Source organism: Aythya ferina (genome assembly GCF_964211825.1).
Source record: "Aythya ferina genome assembly, chromosome: 6".
NCBI lineage: Eukaryota > Metazoa > Chordata > Aves > Anseriformes > Anatidae > Aythya > Aythya ferina.
The window spans coordinates 37,208,141-37,216,363 of NC_140303.1; positions in this window are offsets into that span (position 1 = coordinate 37,208,141).

Here is an 8,223-nt window from a genome sequence, read left to right on the forward strand (position 1 = left end):
AACCCTTTGATCTGGAGATAAAAATTCCCACACCAACGACTCTTCTGATTTCCCCTCTGATTTTCAGGGGCACACACATCTCTTCTCCCCTCAGTCAGAGATGCTGTAAGGATTTTTTTTCCCTTCTGTAGTTTCTCTCTCTATGAACCAGAACTTTACAGCCTGTACCAGGGCTTAACTCTTCTCATCTGTAAAGGACCTGCCAAGTCTCATTCACTTTGAGTGAGAGATGTGTTCACTTTGATTTCAAAATTGCCTTCAAATTAAATGGCTCCACTTTTGTGGCAGATGATTCTGTAGTATATTTCAATAAGACATTCAGAGTAGTGCTCCTAATCCTCTGAAGTTTCATGTATTTAAATTGTCACATTTGGAGTCTTGTGTCAGACTCCCCAGATTTGGAGCTCTTGCCAATAATAAACCATTGTCTTCTCTTTTTGCTGTTCTCCTCCCTGCTTGCTGCTGTTCCTGAGGAGGAGATGTGGACAAAACTATGCAGGTACCTGCTCCTTTGTTTGTTTGTTTCTGCAGCATGAATAATTCTTGGAATTCTATGCCTCATCCTTCATGGTTTAAGGTGTACTCAGAATTACATGGTAAAATCTGAAGTGAAAACCATGTATTTTCCTCTATCTGTCTTTAATATGGATAGAAAAAAAAATAGAAGGAAGAAGAAAGAAGAAAAGAAAAAGCACTTGGAGTAAAAGATGCCTATATTTTTTCATTTTACTTTTTGCATAGCACTTACTGTATTGTTATAATCTACCAAATTAATAGCAGTTTCATCACTGGATTCCTACCAACATATCTGTTCTCAAGGACTGATATGTTACCGCTGATATTTGCTCTGTTTCTGCCCTACTGTAGTGCATCCCATGAAAAAAAAGGCACCTCTATTTTAGCAAAGTTTGAAAATGATCAAGAAAAATCCAAACCTCATATATTGACCAGAAAACGAAGTGTTCATAGTATGAGCTCTCTTCTGTGTCTCGCCAACTTCTCCTAAAGTGCAGAGTCTTTCAAATTTCCTCTGACTCCCAGACTTTCACCATTATATTAACAAATCTAGATGAAGCAAAATGTAGCTTTGCACTCAAGAACAGTTGATCTAAAAATAAAGAAGTTGATGGCAGAGAAGGATACAATATCAGCTCCTTTGGGCAGCCCATCGATGTACAGAAAAATGTGAGGACACCAGAGGACTTGTCCTATGCCTAGTATCTGAGAACCACTAGAAAATAATGAGAGACTCCTTTATTGTTCATCATCAAATATGTATTAGGTAGCAACACAGCCATGAGACTCATGTTCATTCCTCTTATTATTCTTATTCTTATTATTATCATTAAATTTTGAGATGGTTTGAACTGGGAGAGACTAAGAGTTCTAATTTGGATAGCAAAGCTGTTAACTGAATATCTCATGCTACCAGGATAAGCCACTGCAATGCTAATTATAGGATTAAAAACTAGACATAATCAGTCAAGGGAGATAGTGCTCTCTTTCTCTCTTTCCAATGCAACTAATTAGATTAAGCATTAACTGCTCTAGAATATTAGCTCTTAAGTGTATGGTCTGTGGACAAATAGACAGTGATCTGTGGAATTCCTGCTGGTTATCCATGGACATAAACTGTTCAACGTCCTGGATTACATTAAAAGGCCAAATACCCACTAGTTTCCTTAACTAATCATTAAAAGAATGAGATTGGTGTCCACATCAGGGACTACCAGTTCTCAAGTAAAATGTATATATATATATATAATGATTAGATGAGTTTATTAAAACTTTTTTATTATTATTATTTATTTTTTTTTAAGGGTGGCTTTTCAATGAAATGTTAAATAAAAGCATTTTGTAATTGGAAAAAAAAATAAGGTACAAATGCAGAGCAACAGCAAATATATAGACATATGGATCTCGGATGAGTTTTGTTCATGTCTGAAAGATCATGAAGGATACAAAAGAGAATTGTGACATATGGAGGAAGTGGATTAATTAATTTGAAAACAACCTTTGTGCAGGGAACAGTTTCAGCTAAAGTAATTAAATTTAAAATGTTGTATAGTTGTCAAGGTTTGTGTAAGGAGAGGGACTCTGAACAGTTATCAGGTTCTGAGAGAGCACTGTAATCTAATAAGGTAGGAAACATTGATGTGTAATACTTAACAGCCCATTTTACTTGCAGAATTATTCCACGTAACCAAAAACAAACACATCATCCTGGCTGTAACACATGCACTGATTATTATTTACTTTTTCCTATTTTTGCCCTGCTGTAAATTCAGCTTTGGGAAACTCACATCACTTTCTCTATCAACACAATCATCTTCCCGCTTCATCTCTGACAGCACTTCAAATATCACTTTCCATTGCTGATAGACTAAAATGATCTTCTCTCCTACCTGCTGCCACATCTGTCACAGCTGGGGATGTTCCTGCCCAGCTAACTCCTCCGTTAGCCACCTTGCTTGACACTGACAATATTATAATCACCTCTTTGCATAGTCTCCAGTTTCATGACTTAATCATGGGACTGTAAATAAACATTGAATAAAAAGCTATTATTTTAAATCTTCTTGACCATTATTTATTTTGAGGGAAATACCCTCAAGCCATCTTGCGAGGAGATAGTCCAATAAAATATTAAGAGCAATTTTGTCCATGTAAACTCTGAAATATTGAGAGGGTTATGGTTTTTGTTGTTTTTCTTTTCTTCTTTGTGAATTTCAGATGCTAAGTAACCCTTGCCTCAAGCGAAGAAAGGTTGTTGCCTAAGCGGAATGGCAGCCTGGGCATGGTTCTCACCATAGCAATGACACTCTAACTGTATCTCACTCTTCTTCAGAGAAGTGCGATTTAGATTTTGCCCCAGGTTTTCCAGGGAAATCCAGTTGCCCCATTATGCAAATACTGATAGTTCTCTCTTGAACACATCCAGGAAAGAATTCTGAGTTACATTAAACAGTAGCATAATTTAGTCTGCCTGTAAGGGAAGGTTAAAAAAAAAAAAAAAAAAAAAAGAACAATTTGTATTGCATACATTGCCCACCAAAAACAATGTTCAAGATAGAAGACTTACAAACCTCTTGAGTTTTGTGCTTGGCATGTGTTTGAGACTTTCTGAAACTAGCTAACCCATCCCAAATGAAAAAAGAAAAATCCCCAAAAGCCAGTATCTGAATGCATTAAGTGTATCTCCTCCGAATTCCCTGCCAAAGTCACTTCAGTCATCAAAGTAGCACACAAATGATATGCACGCATTCTTACAAGCAATTGCCTTTTCCTTTCAGATATTTCTGAAGAAAAAAAGTAAAGTTTAATTATGAAGAGATAACCAGAGGTGTTACCCTCAGAATTTAATTATTATTTGATTAAATTTCAAAAAACACAACTAAGCTATGACAGGGGCAGAAAGTATAGTAAAATGGTAATTATGAAATAGGAGATATGAATTAAGATAAGTTAGGAAACATTTTTTAAGTGTATGCCTGTGGGAAGGGGAATAAAATAAGTGAATATTCTCTCATTCTTATAAAATATTAACATTTTGAGTTAGAAGATGGATTAATTGATGCCGTATGCTGAATGGATATGGAAACCATGTTACCATTTCTGAAACTCCTTTTTTTGAGAAAAGTGGGGTGTTACTGCTATAAAGTGGGCTTGGCTGTAAAAGCTGCACCTGATGTTTCATCAGAGTATCCCAATAGAAAGAGAAAAGAAAATTGTAACTGGGTTGTGCAGTAGAGCTCAGCCTCTCTGAGTATGGCACCTTCTTCTGGCACTGGCCCTGCATTTTGTATTATTAACTTGAAAATAAAAAGCAAACAAGTATGGGGGGGATTGCACCAAAAATGAACCAATGATGAAAGACAGAGACCAAGCTTTGCACAGCAGAAGCAGGCAGGTGTATAAATCGATGTGGCTTCTGCAGTTTGCTCTCAAAGCCCTGCAGTTGCAGCTAGTGCTGGGATATTTTGAGCAGCTGGAAATTTAGTCTGCTGGTTTTCCCAAAGACAAGCAAATTTACATACTTTTAAGACTTCATATTAATGATGGATAGTCTTACACGCTTCTTTAAATTGTCAAGCTGTTTTCTGGTGTAGAGAGCTGCCTCATCACAGCACTGAGAGCAGAAAGCTGAGAATTGGAAATAGTGGCGCCAAGGTTTTATGCTTTTGATGCATCTGCCCCAGGAGGCAGCCAAACCAAGGAAAAAGAAGCAGTGCTAAGCCAGTTTCAGTCTGGGTGCACATGGGGGATGGACATCCTCAGCATCCCTTCCCTGCTCCTCAGTGTTGGACACCCCAAACATGCCCCTGTGCCAAACTGCGTACGCCACCCTCCTTCCTACACAAACACTACAGGCTCCTCAGAAATGACAGCAACTCAATGTTTAGCTTTCAATCCTTGATTTAAAGATAATGACCCAAGAATGTATGCTGAGAGCTCAGTCTTGCAAATCTCTGCAGAAGCAATAATCTATACACACAGAATATTCACTGTAAGGCTGGGATTAATTTCGCATGAAATCCCACTTCCTCAGATATAATTTATGGGAAAACAAATCTTACTTACTTACAACCACTTGGTGACTCCCTTACAGAGTCACCAAGTGGTTGAGGTTGGAAGGGACCTCTGGAGATCATCTACTCCAACCCCCCTGCTCAAGAAGGGTCACCTACAGCACATTGCACAGGATCACATCCAGGGAGGTTTTGAATATCTCCAGAGAAGGAGACTTCACAGCCTCTCTGGGCAACCTGTTCCACCACTCTGTCACCCTCCTAGTAAAAAATTTTTTCCTCATATTCAGATGGAGTTTGATCTCTAAACTCTTGTTCATCCATGCAGGTCTCCTTTGCTTGACTGCTTGTGGGGATGCACTGATCTTGTGCTTGGGGGAAGTAATACTTGAATATTAACCAGCTCTCTTAGACCCCCATGCCTTCATCCCTAACCCATGGGATTCTTCCATGTAGTTTCCCAAAGAGGCCAAAGTTAGTTCTCCTGAAGTCCAGGGTTGCAATCCTATGTGTTGCTCTACTTCCTACATAAAGGATCATGAACTCCACCATCTTGTAGTTACTGCAGGCAATGCTGCCCCCAACCTTCACATCTCCAATCAATATTTCTTAGTTTGTTAGTACAGGGGCCAGCAGCACCCCCCTCCTCATTGTCTCCTCCATCGCTTGTGTCAAAAAGTTATGACTGCTCTGCAGGAAACTGCTGGGCTGTTTGTGTCTAGCTGTGGGGTCTTTCCAGCATATATCAGGGTGGCTGAAGTCCCCCATGAGAGCCAGGTCCTGTGATCATGAGGCTAAGCTGTTTGTGGAGGGTCTCATTGACTGTAGCTGTCCAGCAGCCTGTGGAAAGCCTCATTGACTTCCTCTTCCTGATCAGATGGCCTGTCGTAAACACCCACAGCAGTGTCAGCCATCTTAGCTTGCGCTTCAGTCCTTAATGATAAGTTTGCAAATCACTCTTCATTTAGTTTTGCTGACTACCCTGTTTCTGTAACTCTTCCCTTTCCCCATCATTCCTAGTTTAAAGCCCTCCTTACCACGCTGTTGACAGACACACATGCCCCACTTAGTGAGGTGGATCCCACCTTTCTCCATCAGTTCCCCATCAGCTCAGCCACCTGCTGCAGGAAGATTTCCGCCCAGGCACACCTTTTGCAGGCAGGTTTGCTGCCTATCCCTACCCCAGGAGAAATGTTAGGGCATTTCCTGCAATCTGAGGTCTGCAGCTCTGTCTGGGTGGAGGCAGCAGCCACCCGTGGTGGCTACACCATTTTAGGTGTAGGCCACTCTCAACTAAGCACTCGTTTCTCCATTGCTCAGCACTTTACCTCATTTACCACTTTGGTATCTGTACTCTAGTTACATTCATTTTACTTCCAGATCATGAAGACACGTCTAAGGAAAGCACCTAATCCTGAAGTAAATTAATAAATCCATTGAAACAACAGTTTGATTAGAACTGAGGTGAGGACAAATACCTTGTGTGCGTATGCTGAGATTCCTTTGTACCATCCTTTAATTAAGGATTTAATAGCTTCCAATAATCCAAGTGTCTTTTCCCTGGGTTAACTAGTTGTCTTTCTGCCCTCAGGGAAATATCAGTTTTCTCCTCACAGCACATCCAGCAAGAGGTTTCCTTGAGTACAAATACAAACCTGCCACTGGGACTCCACCCTGTTTTTTTCCAGGAGGATGAACAAATGCTGTGTTCTTTTGCTATGATTTTAACTCAAATCACAGATGAGTTCTGCTGATACTTGGTTTTTCAGTGGAAACACACTGCTTTCTTGCTAATTTCTTTGGTAGGCACTGTACCTAATTGTTAAAGGAACAGGCTTTTATAGGCTGGGAGGTAGAAGGAAGTAATGGAAATGGTGTATTTATTCACTTGCAGTCTTACTTTAGTTTCACACATTAAAAATGTAGAAGGGTCACATCCTAATACTAGATTTTCTGATCATATCAGAAAACCAGAGCTCAAACATGCGTAGTTTCTTTAACAGCAGAAATCAATTGCAAATACAGTTGTTCTTTTTGCAGAAACATCCAGACAAAAAAAAAAAAAAAAAAAAAAAAAAAAAAAAGTCTTCCCTTGCTTTTCTCACTCTTCATCTTGAAAGTTATCACTAAGGCTATAGGATATATCCTAAAAAATTCTAAAATTCAGCCTGGCATCCTTTAAAAAATATTTTAACCAAGTAATTACTGTGAATTTCAAATCCATTTGCTAGAATTTCAAGAGATTACCTACTTTTCTTATTGCTCTCACGCCTAGAGAAGCTTCCCTAACCTGATGCCATATCTGAGGAATATATGTGTGGAGAAGTGACTGTGTGCCAGAGACCCCTGTGCACATTCATAAGTGGGAAGGTAAAACTCCTAATACTTGACACCACACAAAAATACAAAGATATTTCTCCAATGGCAAAGTACTTGTGGTCTCCCTTCGTCTGTTGCTAGGAGACCTGTTTAAGAATTAATCAGGGAAACATCACAAATGCTGCTAAATCATGCACCACACTACAGATTGAGCTGCTCCAAAGAGATGAGAAAACTTGCTTTTTCTGTTAACCCGGCACAGACTGGTATGCAGCACAATTTCCTTCAGTAAGTACACTGCTGTACAAGTGCAAAATATTTACACTGTGTCTCCAGCAAAGTTGACAGTTATGTCTAGCCAAGAACTACTTGTACAACAAGGACAAACATAGGCATATTAGAAACTGAAGATGGAAGGATATGCTCAGCCAGCTTTAGGGCATGCTGCAAGCTCAAAGTTGGACTGTGGGTTACATTTCCTTTCGGAAAGACCTGGAGACTACAACAGAGGATTGGACATCTCTGTCCAGTCTGCCCTAAGACCCCAGCATAGGGCCTGAGAGATTCTAGGTATGGCAAAAGCAGGGCTTGAGTTGTGGTGGCAAGGAGCTCTGCTGCCAAGTGGAGAAAACTTTGTGAGTACTGTGATGTTTCACCATGTTACCTGTATGGGCACAGAGCCAGATATTCCCATGCAACCATGCTTCTACTAGCATCCCAGTTCCTGTGTGGAAAGAGAAATAAGCTGTTCCTGGATCAGGCACTTTGAAGTCAGTCTGGCATGTTCCTGTGCAGGAATTGTGTGGAAAAAGTGTACCAGTTAACACACACACACACTTCAACCAAACGCTTTAACTGGTGCCAAACCCGTATTTAGAACAGACGAGAGATTGAGTCTGGCATGAAAAGAAGGGAAAAGCTGGCACTTTGTGCACAAACCAGGACCCCAGGGCTCAGAAAATGATGCTAGGGAGCAGAAAGCTGAGAAGTGCTGGAGTGGAGGGTCAGATTCCCTGTTCTGCGCTTCACAGCATATGTTTCAGAACTGCTCAGCCTCAAACTGTAGAAATTAGATCTAAGATTCCTGCAGTCAAAAGCCAAGGATTTAAAAAAAAAAAAAAAAAAAAAAAAAAAAGCTTCTGAGATTTTGTCGTGTGAGTGTAGCCATGTCTTAACTAAGAAATGGGCCCATCATGTTTTTGGGCTTAGAAATGGTTTTGTGTTCTGATCCAAGGGATTTACATTTCTGCCCTTGGTTCCAGTTTCAGGATATGCTTAGCTGAGATTTTAATTTGTTCGAAGGCTGTGACTATGGAGGGGCTTGAAATGGGTCTGAGTATCTTTTCAATAATGAAAATGAGGCTTTGGAGAAAAG